Genomic DNA, 17,890 nt, shown 5'->3' with positions numbered 1-17,890 from the left:
CTCTCTGCATAGCCTGGCTTAATTCTTAGGCAATGTCATTCCTGTCCCAGCCTTAAAATTACCAAATGTTCAATCATTCTGTATCTTCGGTAATATCAATCTACAGCAAATAGGATTTCTTGACAGTATCTCATCATGGTTATATAGAAGCTGAGGATTTTGTCAGTGGTGATAACCAAATGACAAATGGAAATAGTGATCATGTCTGTGCAAAGATGGGTCAAAATGTAATAAACGGATTGTAACTAGAATTGAATGATATGAAATTCATGATCGATACCTCTGCTGAAGGACGGGCCGGGAGCACAGGACTGGGAAGTGGGACACTCGGACTAGAGCAGTGGGCTCACCAGACAAAGCTTGGTTCTGGACCTAAACTGCTCCAAGATGTGTGGGGTATTCAGATCTTGTATGCTGGATCAGGCCACGCCCCCTGGGTTTTGCCACAGATTTAATCTCTGCCCCCAGCTATAAGTCACTTTATCTCTCATTCCTTCTCTTTAGAAGTGAGAAGATTCTTCCTAACTTATAGAAGTGTACAAGACTTAATTCAGTAATATTGGTAAAGCACTCTGAGAACCTCAGATAAGAGGTGCTGTAGAAATGTATTATGTAGGGGGAGGAGAGGAGTCTTTGAGAACGCAGAGTGGAATACGGCTGTTTGAAACCACAATTAAATCTCTATTATAAAACTGCTGCCAAGGGCTCTGGCATGGTAGCCATCTCAGATTCACTCCTGCAGAAAAGGGAATTAAAACACCTACTTAGAATCTTTAAATGTTCTATGTTTAATGTTGTTTGGCATAATAGGAATAGCATTAACAAAATGACCCAATAATGGTCTAGACCCACTTTAAAATCTCAGCATTTAACTAAAAAGGAACACTCCAGCCTTTATCTGGTGGAGCGCAGACTGTTGCTGAACTGTGAGTTCTCCTTCTATCAGTTCTTGCTCAATTATGAGATCGTAAAGCTCATAACAAACTGCAGCCACAAAGGATGGGAGATAGACTGTTTATACAGCTGTGAATGCAACACCATAACATTACAGAGATAAGAAAAAAATAGTAGCAAGTCCCCAGAAAGTGTATTGCAACACACTGAAGCAATAACGGACAACAGTGTGGCAATGGCGAGTTCGTCTCATATTCGGTGTGTCAATATCAGGGTGGGGAAGAATAAGAACATTCAAAACAATACGTGGTCTTTATTACTATTCTCTGCATTTTTATTAGATTGGTGCCAGCCAGCCAAACTAACAAACAGGAAAACCTACCTTACCAAACAGAATGAATATCAGTAATAATACTTCATTCATATGTGCTTCTCCAAGATTATCAACAGGTATTACTAGGATCAATTAACTCACAGCAGCTCCCCGAGGGATTAGCCTAACTCTGAAGAAGGCAGAGTGAGGATAAATGCCTTGTCCAAAGCTATACAGGGTGAAATTGACCCCTTTGTAGAAAGCCAGCACAAGGCCCGTGCACTGTTTAAGTCCAACTTCAGCTCTCAGAATAGAGCTGAAGCAGGCCTCAAATAGTGCATATGCATTTTAATGGCCCCAGGTATAGAGGGTCAGTTTCAATTACAAGGAGTCAGAGACTATGACAAATGGAACCCAGGAATCCTTGCTTCCAATCCCCTGCTATACCCACAGAGCAACAATGCTACTGTGCAAGTAATTAATACCCAACGATTTTAACATTGATATATAAATCAATTTGCTAAGGGTGTAATAAACAGAACAAATATAAAGGATCAACATCAAATGTCAGATAAATGAGCCTGTCACTACCAGAAAGGAGATGAAAATAGAAATCCATGTTCAAATATTTGTTTTATAGCATCACTCATTTTTCACTTTGTCTAGATATGTGTCCTACCAAAAAGCCAGAGGTTATGTTCCTATTGTACCAAACTGGAGACTGGCTGGCCTGAGAATTGCAGTCATTCTTTCCTGGAGGAAATCCTTTTTGATCCCCAATAGTTCAGGGCTCTAATTTAGAGGGAAAAAATAGTTTGGCATTCTTTCAAGCAACATGATTTTTATCTTTTAGCAGTCTCCAAAAGCCTATTGTATTCTGATCCTGAGAGTCATAAAGGGCGGCAGTCACTTTATCTCCAGCCTTGCTAGCTAGGGATTGGCTTCAGTTGGGAATCCTGTAGTATTGTTTTATGGAAATAGGGTCTTCCATCAAATCTGTAACCAAAAGTTTTGGAGAGAGACCTTCCATGAAACTGAGGGTATTCTTGCTTTCCCTCCATCCACGGGTCCTCAATATTCCCTCATTGCCAATGCTCAAGCAGCTCTAGGCATCCCTTAATTCCTCAGGAGTTATTCAGTGGTGGTGTCTAGTGTATTTGCTAACTGCTACCATCCTCCAAATGACCCTGTATTCATTCTTTGTTTCAGGCAAACAGCCTACATTCTACCATCAATTTTTAACCAGGACCACCTGTGTGTTTTCCATGGAGTGTTCTGCTTAAAGTCTAATGGCAGGACATGGGCTAAGGGGAGGCAAGGGCACACTGCACCTCTCAGAGTTGAGCCATAAAGATTCTTAGTCCAGACACCACCCTACTCTACAGTAAGTGTTCAGAACTCTGAATAGCAGAGTATTCAGTTTCCGGACCCCAGATTAAATAAAATGAAATATTTGGCTCCCTCTACTCCCTCCTTGGTCCTGTAGAAGGTCAGAGGATTTGTTTGGGTTTAGCCTCTTTTTCTATCAATAACCAGGCTCTGGTATAATTAATGTAAAAACTTTTTAAGTGCCCAGTGCCCAAGGCTTATGGTAGGATAACTTCCTAAGAGTTACTGCACCTTGTTTCTCTGCTCCAAGACTAAGGGCATGGCTACAATTGCAGACGTAGAGCGCCGGGCGTTAAACCAGCCCTCGGAGACCACAGCAGGGAAAGCGCTGCCGTGTGTTCACACTGTCAGCTGCAAGCGCACTGGTGTGGCCACATTTGTGGCACTTGCAGTGGCATTGGGAGCGGTGCATTATGGGCAGCTATCCCACAGAGCACCTCTTCCCATTCTGGCGCTGTGGCTTGTGGGAAGGGGCTCGGGAGGAAAGGAGCATCCTGGGTCCTGCCCAATGCCCTGTGATGCATCGCTTTGCAACCCAGCAATCCCTGTGCTCCCGTCTGCATTTGGCGCCATCTTTCAAAGTTTTTTGTACTGCCTCTTCCCTTTCGGTCTGCAGGAATGGATCCCAAATTTGTGAGGAATATGCTGATGGCTCTCATCAGCACATCCCGAATTGCAGTCGAGTTACTCCTTAAGCTACAAAGTGACAGTGAGGAGTCAGACAATGATGTCGACACGCGTAACGCCTACGGCGTGAGATTGCTTGTGGCATTCACAGACACGCTCACCGCAGTGGAACGCCGCTTTTGGGCTTGGGAAACAAGCCCTGTGTGAACACACGGCAGCGATTTCCCTGCTGCGGTCTCCGAGGGCTGGTTTAACTCCCGGAGCTCTACATCTGCAAGTGTAGCCATGCCCTTAACATCTACAGTAGGAGGAAGGGCTTTTCTGCCTGAGAAAGTTGCGCTGGTTTAACAAAAGGTGTTGTTTTAAAGAGATTTAGCAGCAGGCTGTGTGGGCACTCGCTTCAGTCTAAACTCATTTATTTCCATTTATCTTAAGGCCATTGGGGACAGGAAGGACTAGCAACTGTCACGCATCTCACATGCTGTGCACCTGCCTGCAGCCCAGCCTGAATCTCGGGCCTTTGCAGAGCTGTGGGAAGGCAGCACTGAAGTTCAGCCTTTTGGCAGCAGAGCTGCTCTGGTGCTGTTGAGCAGGCAGCCAAGCACAGCTGGGTGGGGGATTCGGAGTGGGAAGCCGGGTGGGTTCGCTGCTTGGGGGCTGCTCCCTCTGCTGGGTGCCGGGCAGCCAGGAAGGAGCTCTCCGAATGAGGCAGGGGCAGCAGGAGGAGGTGTGGGGCCCAACACAGGTGTCTTCCTTCTGGACTATTCTTGAATTCTCATGTTTGAGCAAAAAAATATATAGTTGTTCCAGTATGGTACTATAATTTTAGAAGCAGCTGTGATAAAAAGCAAATCCCTGAAATAGGCAGATCTTCCTTTTACAATTTCACCTTTAAAGTAGTACTGAATGTCAGTGAATGAAATGAGTAATACTAAATAAACAGTATGGTAATAATTCTTCTTTGAGTGCTTGCTCATATCAATTCCAGTTAGGTGTGCACACGTGCCAGGTCCACAGACGTCGGAAACTTTTCCCCTCGCAGTTACCCGTCGGGCCGACTGTGGAGCCCCCTGGCATGGCGCCGATATGGTGCTCTTGACCCTGCCGGCCTGACCCCCCCCCGTCAGTTCCTTCTTACCACCCATGACGGTTGTTGAAACAGTGGTGTCTTGTTCTCAAATGCTCCACCACTCCCTAGCTATTCTACTTATCTCTGTATATAGTTACCCATTGTTAGTTAATTGTTATCTTTAGTTGTTCAGTATAGTCTTTAGCACTTGAAGGGGTTTTCCCTTCAACGAGTGCCCTACAGGACGTGCCATCCCAGTGCTTCAAACCTTGTAGCTCCTGCGGCAAGCCTATGCCCACTGGTGACTCCTGTCTTTGGTGTGTGGGAGAGGCCTGTTAGGAGGATAAGTGCAGGATTAGCAAGGCATTCAAACCTCGCACTAGAAAGGAGAGGGATGTGATGGGTTGGATCACAGAAACCCCCTTGGGAGCTGCCACCCGATGTGCCAAGACTACTTCTACCCCTGCCTTCCCTGCCAGCTCGGTGCCCCAGCACCCTGTCTTGCTGAGCCAGACACTTCCGTCTGCTCCAACAAAGACCCAGGGTCTGAATTACTTGCCCCAAAGCTGCAGATTTACCTGAAAGCAGCTAACAGAAGTGTTCCTGCTTTTAACACTCAGATGCCCAACTCCCAATGGGGTCTAAACCCAAATAAATCCATTTTGCCCTGTATAAAGCTTATACAGGGTAAACGTTCGCCCTCTATAACACTGATAGAGAGATATGCAATAGTTGTTTGCTCCCCCAGGTATTAATACATATGCTGAGCTAATTAATAAGTAAAAAGTGATTTTATTAAATACAGAAAATAGGATTTAAGTGGTTCCAAGTAGTAACAGACAGAACAAAGTAAGTCACCAAGCAAAATAAAATAAAATAAAAGGTGCAAATCTATGTCTAATCAAACTCAATACAGATAATTTCACCCTCAGAGATGCTTCAGTAAGTTTTTTCCTCAGACTGGACACCTTCCAGGCATGGGCACAATTCTTTCCCCTGGTACAGCTCTTGTTCCAGCTCAGGTGGTAGCTAGGGGATTCTTCATGATTGCTCCTCCCTTTAGCGAGTTGAAGATAAAATGAAGGGGTCTCCCAGGGGTTTAAATAGACTCTTTCTTGTGGGTGGAGACTCCCTCCTCTCTCCTATGCAAAGTACAACTCCAAGGTGGAGTTTAGGAGTCACCTGGGCAAGTCACATGTCCATGCATGACTCACAATTTTTACAGGTAGCATCCATTGTTTACATGCTACCTTGAATGTCCTCAAGTAGACTTTTTATGTGGATTGCAGCATTCCAAGATCCATTGTCCTTTAAGTGTTTCTTGATTAGTTAATTTCAACATTCCTTTCTCCAGGAACTGACCAAATGCTCTACTAAGGTTAGTTAGAAACCAAGCCAGTACACAGCCAACATTCATAACTTTGAATACAAAAATGATACATGCATACAAATAGGATTAATACATTCAGTAGATCATAACCTTTACGGAGATATGTTACATGGCATATGTAGCATAAAACACATTCTAAGCATATTTCCATAAAGCCTTATGGGAGGTACTGTCACAAGGGACATTAGACTAAAACAACTCCTCATGGAGTCTGCTCTCTGTCCACCACAAGACTTGGACCCAAGCGCCTTGGTGCGGAGCGCTCCTCCAGCACTGAAAAAGGACTCGGCCTGCCTTTCTAGGGCCCGGCAGTCTCCCGGGGCCCAAAAACGGGGCACTGCTCCCACTCCCCGGCCACCCGTAAAAAACAGGCCACAGAAAAGCCTCTCAAAGGCTTGAGGCGGACACCGCACCCCTGTCAGGGCATGGTGCGGGCCAGGGACATAAGGCCGACAAACCTTCCAGTAGGCCTCAACCTGCACGGGCCCCCGCCTCCCCGGGAAGCTCCACACTGCCAGACTCGCTGCAGGTTGAGGAGGTCACGCTACCCTCCACACCTGATACTTTTGAGGCCGCTAGAGGGATCATTAAAATGACAGCGCCCAAATCCCCAGTCTCGAGGTCTCCACCATCTTGAGCCCTGGTACCGTCATGAGGCAAACCAGCAATCTTTGGGCTGTCTGTCCCCAGACCAGCATCACCACGCCGCTCCGAGTCCCAGCACTGCTCTGAGTCCCGGCACCGCACGTATGCTCCGCGCTGGTCTGACTCACGGCACCGGTCCGACTCGCGGCATTGGTCTCGCATCCCCGATCCTCAGAGCCGCTCCCGCTCAAGGTGGTCATTGGCTGATAGTTCGTCCTGCTCAAGGTTTAGGTGATATCTGAGACCTCGCAGCACCGTTCAGACTGACAACATTCCGCGCAGCGGCACCGCTTCTCATCGCAGCACTGATCGCGGCACAGCTCCCCATCATGGCACTGCTCTCCGGCACAACACCGATCACAGTTGCACTCCCGTTGCCACTCCCCACCGAGGCAAAGCCCAACTTCTCGGCACCAGTCGATCTCCCGGTACCACTCTCCACAACGGCACCGCCGATCACTGCCATTCTCGCCATTCCTCGCAGATCTCGCCATTCCTCGCAGTACTCATTCTGCCCGTCAGGGAACGTGGACCCTTCCCTGGCACTGCGCACTGCCCCTCCTTGGCCGTCCCGCTCCCAGTCACCCTCCCTTAGGTCAGATAGGGCATCGGAGGTACCCCGATCAGGTCCGGGCAGTCCGGCTTCAGCGCTCCACTGGCAGTTCTGGACCCCCTGGGCGTACTACCAAGCCCAGGGCACCCCTCCTGGTGTCCCTCCACCATCACGTTCGGGGTCCCGTATCCCCGAGGCAACCCTCAGTCGTCCTCCTCCAGACCCTGCACAAACTCTGGCCCCAGGCCGACCCCCAGTGGAGGCTACTCAGGAGGAACCGCAACCAGTAGAACAAGGGGTTGTTTTGGATCCGGTCCTGCCGGTTGCCTCCTCCTTGTCTTCTCCTGATGAGGCAGTGGCGGGTATGTCCACATCCAGCCCCCCACCCATGGACTACAGGGCCCTGCAGGAGCTCCTACAACGGGTGGCCGTAAACATGAATGTCCAGGTGGAGGAGGTGGTAGAAGAAGAGAACCCCATGGTGGACATTTTGACACCAGAAGGGCCCTCTAGGGTGGCCCTGCCTGCTCTTAAGACCATCCAGTCAAATGCCAAAACAATCTGGCAAACTCGATAGGAAAGATGCTTATTTTCATGTTTCAATCACCCCGTCTCACACACGTTTTCTCTGTTTCGTAGTGAACAAGACACATTATCAGTTCACGGCTCTCCCATTCGGCCTGTGCACAGTTCCCCGCGTCTTCACCAAATGCATGGCAGTTGACTGGCTCATACGAGGCCGGTCTTGCCAGCAGGTAGAATCACAGGTACGAATGGTCAGAGACATGTTCGACTGCTTGGGCATCATTCTCAATGTCAACAAGTCTGTTCTCACCCCAACCCGATACAGTTCATTGGGGCAGTCCTGGATGCAAACCAAGTGAGAGCGTTCCTCCCAGAGGCCCGATGTCTAGCCCTCGCACACATCATCACTGGCCTTTGCAGCTTTCCCACCACCACGGTGAGGCAGTGTCTCAAGCTGCTGAGTCACATGGCGTCCTGTACTTACGTGGTGCAGCATGCCAGGCTACGGCTACGGCCCCTGCAGGCGTGGCTTGCATCCAGTACCGCCCAGGCCACGACAGTCTGGACATGGTGCTGACCGTCCCGGGGCATACCCTCGATTCCCTACATTGGTGGCTGGACCCCCGCATGGTGAGCGACGGGGTCCCGTTCCACCCTCCCCAGCCCACTCTGACCCTAGTAACGGATGCGTCTGTGCTCGGCTGGGGAGCGCATTTCGGGAGCCTGACGACTCAGGGCTATGGCAGGTAGAGGAACTGGCTCTGCATATCAACATCAAAGAGCTCAGGGCAATCCGCCTCACGTGCCAAGTGTTCCTGTCCCACTTGCAGGGCCGCTGTATAGCGGTGCTGACGGACAATACCACGGCCATGTTTTATATAAAAAAGCAAGGCGGAGCCCGGTCGTCTCCTCTCTGTTGGGAAGCCCTCCTACTACGGGAATTCTGTCTAGCCCACTCCATCCTTCTCCAGGCCTCATACCTGCCGGGCGTTCAGAACATACCAGCAGACAGCTTGAGCAGACGCTTCTTTACACACGAATGGTCGATTCGGCCACACGTTATCCACTCCATCTTCCACAGCTGGGGGTTTCCTCGAATCGATCTGTTCGCCACATGGGCCAACAGAAAGTGCCCAACCTTTTGCTCCTTCCGGGGTCACAGCCTGGGCTCAGTTGGACCATGGAATCAGGAAGGCACCTGCAGTTAACTACTATATGCCTTCCCGCCATTTCCACTCACCCACAAGGTGCTTCTCAAGGTCTGCAAGGACAAGGTGGACGTCATCTTGTCGATCCGGTCGCCGATCTGCCTACCTCTCACTTCCGACCTCATCTCCTCCACCCGGACCTCCAGTCACTCCACTTCATGGCCTGGAGAATCCATGGTTGAACCAAGCAGAGCTTGCCTGTTCGGACTCGGTGAGGCATGTGCTCCTGGAAAGCTGCAAGCCTTCTATCAGAACCGCACAAAGCAAAGTGGAAAAGGTTTTCTATCTTGTGTGCCCAATGGCAGGTGCTCCCACTCCAGGCTTCAATTCCGTGCATCCTGGACTATCTGGTGCACCTGAAGGATCAGAGCCTAGCATTCAGTTCTCTTAATGTCCACCTCGCGGCTATTTCAGCATTTCACCCGGGCGTTTCCGGGTGCTCAGTGTGTGCTCACCCCATCGTGGGACGTTTCCTGAAAGGACTGGAAAAGATCCATCCCCCGATAAAGCTTCCTGTCCCAGCCTGGGGGGACCTTAATTTAGTCCTGTCTCATCTCATGGATCCTCCCTGTGAGCTGCTAGCTTCCTGCTCACTCCTCTACCTCTCCTGGAAGGTTGCCTTCCTAGTGGCCATTACCTCGGCATGACGTGTTTCTGAATTATGGGCCCTCAAATGTGAGTCCCCGTATATCATTTTTCATAAGGACAAGGTGCAGCTTAGACCTCACCCGGCCTTCCTACCAAAAGTTGTGTCCTGCTTCCATGTCAGCCAGGATATTTTCCTGCCAGTTTTTTATCCAAAGCTGCACGCCACCGTTCATGAGCAGCAGCTGCATTCGCTGGACGTTAGAAGGGCGCTCTCTTTCTACATAGACCGAACGAAGCCATTCCACAAAACAACCCAGTTGTTCGTCGCTCTAGTGGAACGGATGAAAGGTTTGCGGGTCTCTTCCGAGTGTATATCCTCCTGGATCACGGCGTGTATTTGTGCTTGTTATGATTTAGCGAAGGTCCCTCCGCCTGTTGTCATGGCTCACTCCACAAGGGCTCAGGCCTCGTCAACAGCCTTCCTGACACATGTACCCCTCCAGGAAATCAGCAGTGATTGGCAAAGCTGCCACATGGGCTTCGGTGCACACGTTTACGTCGCACTACGCCATCGTCCGCCAATCACGTGATGATATGGCCTTCGGCAGGGCGATTCTTCAGTCTGCAATACCTTGACTCCAACCCCACCTCTGAGATAAGGCTTGGGAGTCACCTAACTGGAATTGATATGAGCAAGCACTCAAAGAAGAAAAAAACAATTACTCACTTTTTTGTATCTGTTGTTCTTCGAGATGTCTTGCTCATATCTATTCCATCCCCCCACACACTTTCCCCTCTGTCAGAGTAGCCGGCAAGAAGGAACTGAAGGGGGGTCGGGTCAGCAGGGCACCACTCCAGGGGGGGCTCCACAGCCAGCCCGACGGGTAGCTGCTAGGGAAAAAGTTTCCAACATCCGTGCACGCGGCGTGCACACACACCTAACTGGAATAGATATGAGCAACACATCTCGAAGAACAATAGTTACAAAAAGGTGAGTAACTCTTTTTTAGATAACTGCATTGACTTTTGTTTAGGAGAATCCATCCTCAACATACAGGATTCTGAAGACTATCCACCTTCAAGATCACCATCATTTTCTATAGTTTCAGAGTTATCTGCCAATGATAGTGTTTCAGTCACATCATGTATGTCACATAACCACAGTATATCACCTGTAGCAAAAAGAAAAACAAAAATCTCCATCATCCAGAAACAACCATAGATAAGTTTGTGAACCATTTAAGAAATATATGTTTGCTGCTGATGTTTTAAAGAAAGTCACACCAGTGAACTGGTGGAAGTCACTTAAGCGCTTGGATTCAGAGACTGTTGAAGTGATAATCTCACTTTTAACAGCAGTAGCATCTTCTGCCAGTGTAGGAAGAATATATTATGTTTTTGGACTAATTCATTCCAAATTGATAAATCGTTTGGGACCTGAAAAAGCACGAAAGCTGTGAAGACGACCAAGTTAACTGCAGAAGTGAATATATTACGTTTCTCATATTGACCTGGCTGACATAAAAAAAAAAAAAACACAAAAATTAAATCAACTCTCTCATTTAACTATTTTAGTTAAACAATTTTAAGAAAAACAAACCTGATTTAAAAAAACTTGAATGTTTAACTAAATTCAAAAATTCATATGCTTGTTTTGTTGCTGTTGAAGGAAAAAAAATCCAGAATACATAATGTTGTTGTTTTAGTTAAATAAAACAATTTAAATGTCTGTCTGGTGATGTTCTCCTCTTAATACAGAATGGCAAGAAAATCCTCCAAATATTAATGATTAACCTGTTGAACTGGAGATAGCTCACCTCCCAATGACATCATAAATATCTGCTTCAATTACCTTTGGTAAATGAAATAACCAATCATTCATTTTCTGATATACTGTAAAACTAATCTGAAAAGTTTTCAAAATAAATCACTTAAAAATGTATTGTGTGTACCTTCTAAAAATGAAACCTACATCTATCTCTGAGTGGTGAAGAATATGTATTAAGGTTATAACAACCAACAAGAATGCATTTTGATGTAGAAATCCATGATTAAATCAAGTCTTCTTTACTAGTGATTTAAATCAATTTGATTTAAATCAAATCCACCCTGCTCACACCAGGGCCGGCTCCAGCGTTTTTGCCGCCCCAAGCGGCAAAAAAAAAAAAAAAAAAAAAAAGCCACAATCGGCGGCACTTTGGCAGCAGCTCTACCGTCGCCGCTTCATTCTTCGGCGGCAATTCGGCAGCAGGTCCTTCCCTCCAAGAGGGACTGAAGGACCCGCCACCAAATTGCCGCTGAAGACTCGGACATGCCACCCCTTCCCATTGGCCGCCCCAGGCAGCTGCTTGCTGCGCTGGTGCCTGGAGCCGGCCCTGGCTCACCCGGACCAGCTCTCTCTCTAACACACACTTGTATTATTGTTATTACTGCTTGGCACTTCCTGTCAAAATGCTCGTGGTGAGCCAGGAGTGGCAGGAGGGCCGTGGGCTCTAGCAAGATGCAGCCCCCATGTGACAGCGCAAAGCCTGCCTGGAGCCACTGCTGCAGCATCTGCTGCATATGAAGCTCAGTGTGTGTCAGCAATGGCGGGGGGGGGAGGTTCTGGGGGTCTGCGGGCAGAGGTGGTGGCTGTGCCCCCTCGAAACCTGGGGCCAGCAGTGCCAGCTGGGGACTGCCTTCGGTGGAGCATAGGGGCACCAGTTTAATAATACTGCGTAGAGCCCCATAAATCCTAAGGACGCCCTGCATCTAGGAAAAGGAAACTCCTATTTCAAACCAAACCTGTCAGGCTTGGCCAATTGACCTGTAAATCTCCCCTCATAGGTATGTTCATGTGAACTGTTGTCCATGTCAAATATATCCCCCAGAGGGCTAATGCAATGGTTCCCAAACTGTGGGTCGTGCACTATATCAAGAGGGGTTGTGCCATCAGCAAATGGGATCACAGCAATCCCTACTGTGCAGAGGAAGCCATTTTGCTCTGCACAGCATACCCTTCCATGTACAGTGCATGCAAGGTCACACTTGTGAAGGATGCCATTTTGCTTTTCAAAATGGTGTCCATGCTGTCTGGGGTCCCAAGAGGAAATTAAAAATGGGGTCATACCAGCAAAATGTTAGGAACCCTTGGGTTAGGGCATTCCCCATAACTGCCAAACAACAGCATTGCCTGACTCTTGTAACTGGGCAAGAGCTGCAAAAGCAGTGGTTCCCAAACTTCTGAACTGGTGACCCCTTTCATGTAGCAAGCCTCTGAGTGTGACCCCCCCTTATAAATTAAAAACACTTTAAAATATATTTAATACCATTATAAATGCTGGAGGCAAAGCAGGGTTTGGGGTGGAGGCTGAGAGCTTGTGACCCCTTCCCCCATGTAATAACCTTGCGACCCCCTGAGGGGTCCCAACCCCCAGTTTGCGAACCCCTGTGCTAAAGTTAAGGAAGTGAGTAAGCTGAGATGTGCAAGTTGGAATGTAGTAATGCTGGCTGGACAAAGTTTGGAGCTATGTGAGGTCTTAAACTGGAGAAGAGTCAATGTGGCATGTGTACAAGAGACCAAACAGAAAGGTTGCAAAGCCAAATTGCTTTAATTACCATAATATTAAAATGAAAGTCATACAATACCTAGAATCAAGGTGCTCTTAAAAGTTGCTCTCTTCAAAGATCAAATAGTTACAACATGAGTCCTAGATAAAATCCTGTTCGAATAACCACCAGAGGGTGTCTGAACGGGCAGGAACAGAAATTTACAAACACTAGCAGCTATAAAAAATTTTGATAAAGCTATTGAGTTTATTAATTCACAAAAGTTCATCCTCTAGTTTGCAGCAACTTCTATATTAATACAAGAATTCACTACAATCTATGGGCCAAATTCAGGCCTAGCTCCTTTATCTTCAACAAAAGCCAGGGAAATTAAATCAGGATGAATTCTTGTATTGATGTAGCCTAATCCGTCCTACTGCAATTTGATCACCCCGAGATTATAATTAACAAGAACCACCATGTTCTGACTCTTTGACTTTGTTTCTCTAAAAATCCAGCATGCTTTGTTTGCTTTATTTTGTTTGTATCAGATCTTACTTTAAGTAGGTCTACATCAAAACACAATTCCATAATCTTAGGAACTGTTATGGAAATTTCCCATCCAGTGTGGTCTGAATAGACAGGATATAGTGCTTTATTTCGAACTTAGCTTAAGTCACTAAACTGTTCCATTGACTGCACTAAGAAAAACGTTTGTTTTGCCCAAAGACTTAGCAGAGCCACCCTCTTGAACCTTAATATAGATTTTTTTCCTACTTGGCCTGCAACAAAAAGGGCTTAAATTCACTATTTAAGGGTAAAATGCTGCTCTGTTACACCTGAGTAAGTCCAAAATACAGTGGTGATGTTAGCCCAAGGGTCAGCAACCTATGGCACTTGTGCCAAAGGTGGCATGTGAGCTGATTTTCAGTGGCACTCACACTGCCCAGGTCCTGCCCACCAGCCTCAGGGCTCTGCTGCTGGCCTGGGGTTCCGTCTGCTGGCCCCAGGGCCGGCTCCAGGCACCAGCCAACCAAGCACGTGCTTGGGGCGGCCCTTTAGAAGGGGCAGCCAATGTTGGGGTGGTGGGGGGCACTCGCGGTGTTTTTGGGTTTTTTTGTTTGGCGGGGCGGCGCTCGAGGGGTTTTTATTGTTTCGGCCAGGCAGCGCGGGGATGTTTCAGCGGCGCGGCGCTGGGGAGGGCGGGGGTTTGGGCAGCCCGGCGCGGCGCACCGGGGGTTTGGGCGGCCGGGGTTTGGCTTGGCCAGCCCGGCCTGGCCCGGCGCTCAGGGAGTTTGGGCAGCCCGGCGCAACGTTCCGGGGGGGCGGGGATTTGGGCGGCCTGGCACTGGGGGGGGGGGGTTTGGTGGTGCGGTACGACGCTGGGGGGGGAGGGGGGTTGAGTGGCCCAGCGCTCCGGGAGGGGAGAAGTCAGCGCGGTACGACGCTGGGGGGGGAGAAGTCAGCGGCCCAGCGCTTGAGGGGAGAGGGTGTTACAGCTGGGCGGCGCACGGGGGAGGGTGTTACGAGGGGGGGTGCTCTTTTTTGACTGGGGTGGCAAAAAAGTTAGAACCGGCTCTGGCTGGCCCCGTCAGCCGGGGTCCCAGCCGCCGGCCCCGCTCAGCCCGCTGCCAGCCTGGGGTACCGGCCACTGGCCCCCTGCCAGCCAGAGTTCCATCTGCTGGCCTCGCTCAGCCTGCTGCCGGTCCCAGCCACCAGTCCGGGGGGCTACGCTGCCGGCCCGGGGCTCTGCTCCTGGCCTCAGCCAGGTGCTCTGCAGCCACCCCCAGCTGTGGCCCACTAGTCCCAGCCTGGCAAGAGGGGGTGCAGCTCAGCACCCACATTTTAAAAATTGTTCCAGAGCCACTGGGATATTTTTAAGTCCTGATTTGCTGCTTATATCAGGCAACTTGGAACAGCGCACTGCGTTTGACGTTGTGCGTGCTGTCTGTCAGTTTTTTTTCCCCACTGTGAGTTGAGGGGTACATTTGACAAAATGTCAGCTCCTAAGAAAGCAAAGTTAGATGTCAGTTCATTTCAGTCTTCTTGGACAAACATATTTGGATTTATTCAAAAGAAGGACCGTGCTGTTTGTGCATTCTGTTGTGAAAGTGTTGTTTGTTGCACATCAAGTGTTCGACGACTTTTTGAAACGAAGCACGAGAAAACCTTTATTGACGAAGCAGACAGGACTGAATTGATCAAAAAGACAGAAGCAGGAATGAGAAGCAAAGCAGTGATTTTAAATGCTTACGTGTAAGTAAAAATCAAGCTACAGAAGGAAGTTACAAGATTGCACAGTGCATTGCAAAAAACCAGAAAGCCGTTTACAGATGGGGAATATAAAAAAGAAGTTTTTCTCAGCAGTTCGGAGGTTTTGTTCAATGATTTGCCAAATAAAGATACGATCGTATCTAGAATAAAAGAACTGCCTGTCTCTGCCAGAACAGTTGAGAGACACACAAGCGAAATGGCAGAAAACATTAACAAAAAACAGACAACTGCATTAAAAGTCACAGCAGTGTTTAGCGTTGCAGTTAATGAGAGCATGGATATAAACAACGTTACACATTTGGCGGTTGTTGCAAGATATTGTGCTTTCCGATGAAATCCAAGAGGAACTTTGTTGCCTAAAACCCCTGCATTGCACAACAAAGGGGGAAGATATAGTGGAAAGTTTTGTAAACCATTTTGAAGAACGAGGAGTTGACATCAGAAAAATATTTTGTGTGACAACAGATGGTGCTCCTGCCATGGTCAGAAAACAGAAGGGATTTGTAAAGTTATTTGAAGATCAAATTAGCCGCCCGACAGTCAAATTTCGCTGCATCATCCCTCAAGAAAACCTGCATGCTAAAATTTCTAATTCAAAGCTTAATAATGTGATGAATACAATGATGCAAATTGTGAATGTTGCTCAATCTGCTTTGACTCACAGACAGTTTCAAGCACTGCTAGAAGAGATGGACAGTGCTTATAATGACATCCCACTTCACAGCAACATTCGGTGGCTAAGTCGTGGCAAGGTTTTGGTGCGCTTTGTAAACCGTTTTGATGCAATCAAGGTATCTTTGTCAGAAAAAGGACAAAACTACCCCGAACTGGACGATGACAAATGGCTGTGTAAGCCCATGCTTCTAACTGACATCGCCGCTCACCTAAACGAACTCAACCTCTGTCTCCAGGGTGCAGGGCAAATGGTTTGAAGAAAATTGTGTTTGCAATGCTTTCAGCATTTGGATCCACATACCTGTGAGAACAGGTATTTTCACACATGAAATCTGTCCTTTGTCCCTCTCGGAGACGGTTAACAACTGATCACTCAGAAGCCTGTGTGCCGCTTAAAGTATCCAAATACGTGCCAGACATTGGAAAACTCAGCAAGGAAAAGCAAGGGCTAGGATCACACTAAACTGATAAGATCTGTATTTTAATTTAATTTTAAATGAAGCTTCTTAAACATTTTAAAAACCTTATTTACTTTACATACAACAATAGTTTAGTTAGATATTATAGACTTATAGAGAGAAACCTTCTAAAAACATTCAAATGTATTACTGGCACACGAATCCTTAAATTAGAGTGAATAAATGAAGTCTTGGCACACCACTTCTGAAAGGTTGCCGACCCCGTGCTAGCCCATTGGGGGCCCTAAACAGGCCCCCACAACACATAATAAAAAACAAATAAGAGACCCCCCTGAGTTGTTTGTGGTCCTAAGCAATTGTTTAGTCTGTTTATGCCCAGTGCTGGCGCTCTGCCAGAATAATAACTCCAGTAGAGTTATCCTGGATTTTTAATGGGTCATTGAGAGCTAAGGGCCGTTGCTGCCAGGTTTCGTGAGACCCCTCTTGAATGCTGTATTCTTCTGATGTGATTTCATACAGCTAACATATTAAGTGTGAGATTGTGTTCTGTGCCTCCTGGAGATATAACATGCACGGTCCAAGGGAAGCAAAAGTGGCTTTAAGGTCTATCTATTTAACTTTGCCCGCTGGTGTAATATATTTTTACCTGAAACCCCTCCCAGTTATTTTTTCCTTTTGAAACTCCTTAAGCATGCTGTTTCTAGTGTTTCTGACTGAAAAACATTCTAGCTTTATATATTATAGTTATTTGTTTTTTTTTTTCATTTTAGGATGGTTGATACAGTCCCTTGTCTTTTATAGCAATGAAATGCTTTCTGTTAAAATATTAATTATTTTGTCATGCTTGTATTTGGTACCACTTTAAAAATTACAGGTTGCCAATATATTACTAACGGTAATGCAAGGCCAAAAGCATTGGCTGGGAATGGTGATGTGCTTAATAGCCCTCAAACAAACAGGAAAGAGAAGAGTTCTCCTTGAGACGTGAAAAATGTTAAAGCACTACTGCATTGAATTCATTTGCAGGCAAAATCTAAATTTAATTAAGACTGAGTGGGTCCTGTAATTTCCAGATGCTTAAATGTAAAACTATTGAATACTAAAATTCCACCATTTACAGATTCATAGAAGACAAGATAATCAGATGAAATTCAATGTGCAGAAGAATTGTTTGAGACAATATTTGCATGCCCATTGTCAATATACTGATCGTTTTTAATCCAGATCAGTTAATTTAAAAATGTGCTTTTGTCCCTGCTTAGCTGAAACCTACAAAATAACATCCCGATTATGCAAAGACTTACACACACAAGTAATTTTACAAGTGAGCAGATCCATTGAACTCAATGGCATGTGCATCAAGTTAACTGCATGTATAACCATTTGCAGGATCAGAGCTTAAGATGTTCTTCCTTACCTCATGGGGTAGTGAGAGGATTGACTGATATTTCTAAAGTGCTTTGAACATGTAAATGATTACATAAGTGCTATGTTACTATTATTACTATTTTGTTTTTCTTCCTTTATGGTGGCATTCTATACTTTTATGGTTTCTATTATACAGGAGTAGAAAATTAATTCAGTTAGATGCGTCTCAGCAGAAATATTTGTCAGGTACTAAACATATTCTAAGAAGTTTATTAATGTACCTTGAAGTATATATTATTGCAATGCATTGTTCCTGCTTAATCATACATCAGCCACACAATTGATCAAACCCTGAAGATAATATATTGTATTTAGCTTAATGTTTGTGGCCAGAGCCAGCCGGCCCTGCCCTTGCCAAAATAATC

The sequence above is a fragment of the Malaclemys terrapin genome, chromosome 11, assembly GCF_027887155.1.
Source record: "Malaclemys terrapin pileata isolate rMalTer1 chromosome 11, rMalTer1.hap1, whole genome shotgun sequence".
NCBI classification, from domain to species: Eukaryota; Metazoa; Chordata; order Testudines; family Emydidae; genus Malaclemys; species Malaclemys terrapin.
This window is presented reverse-complemented; position numbering follows the sequence as displayed.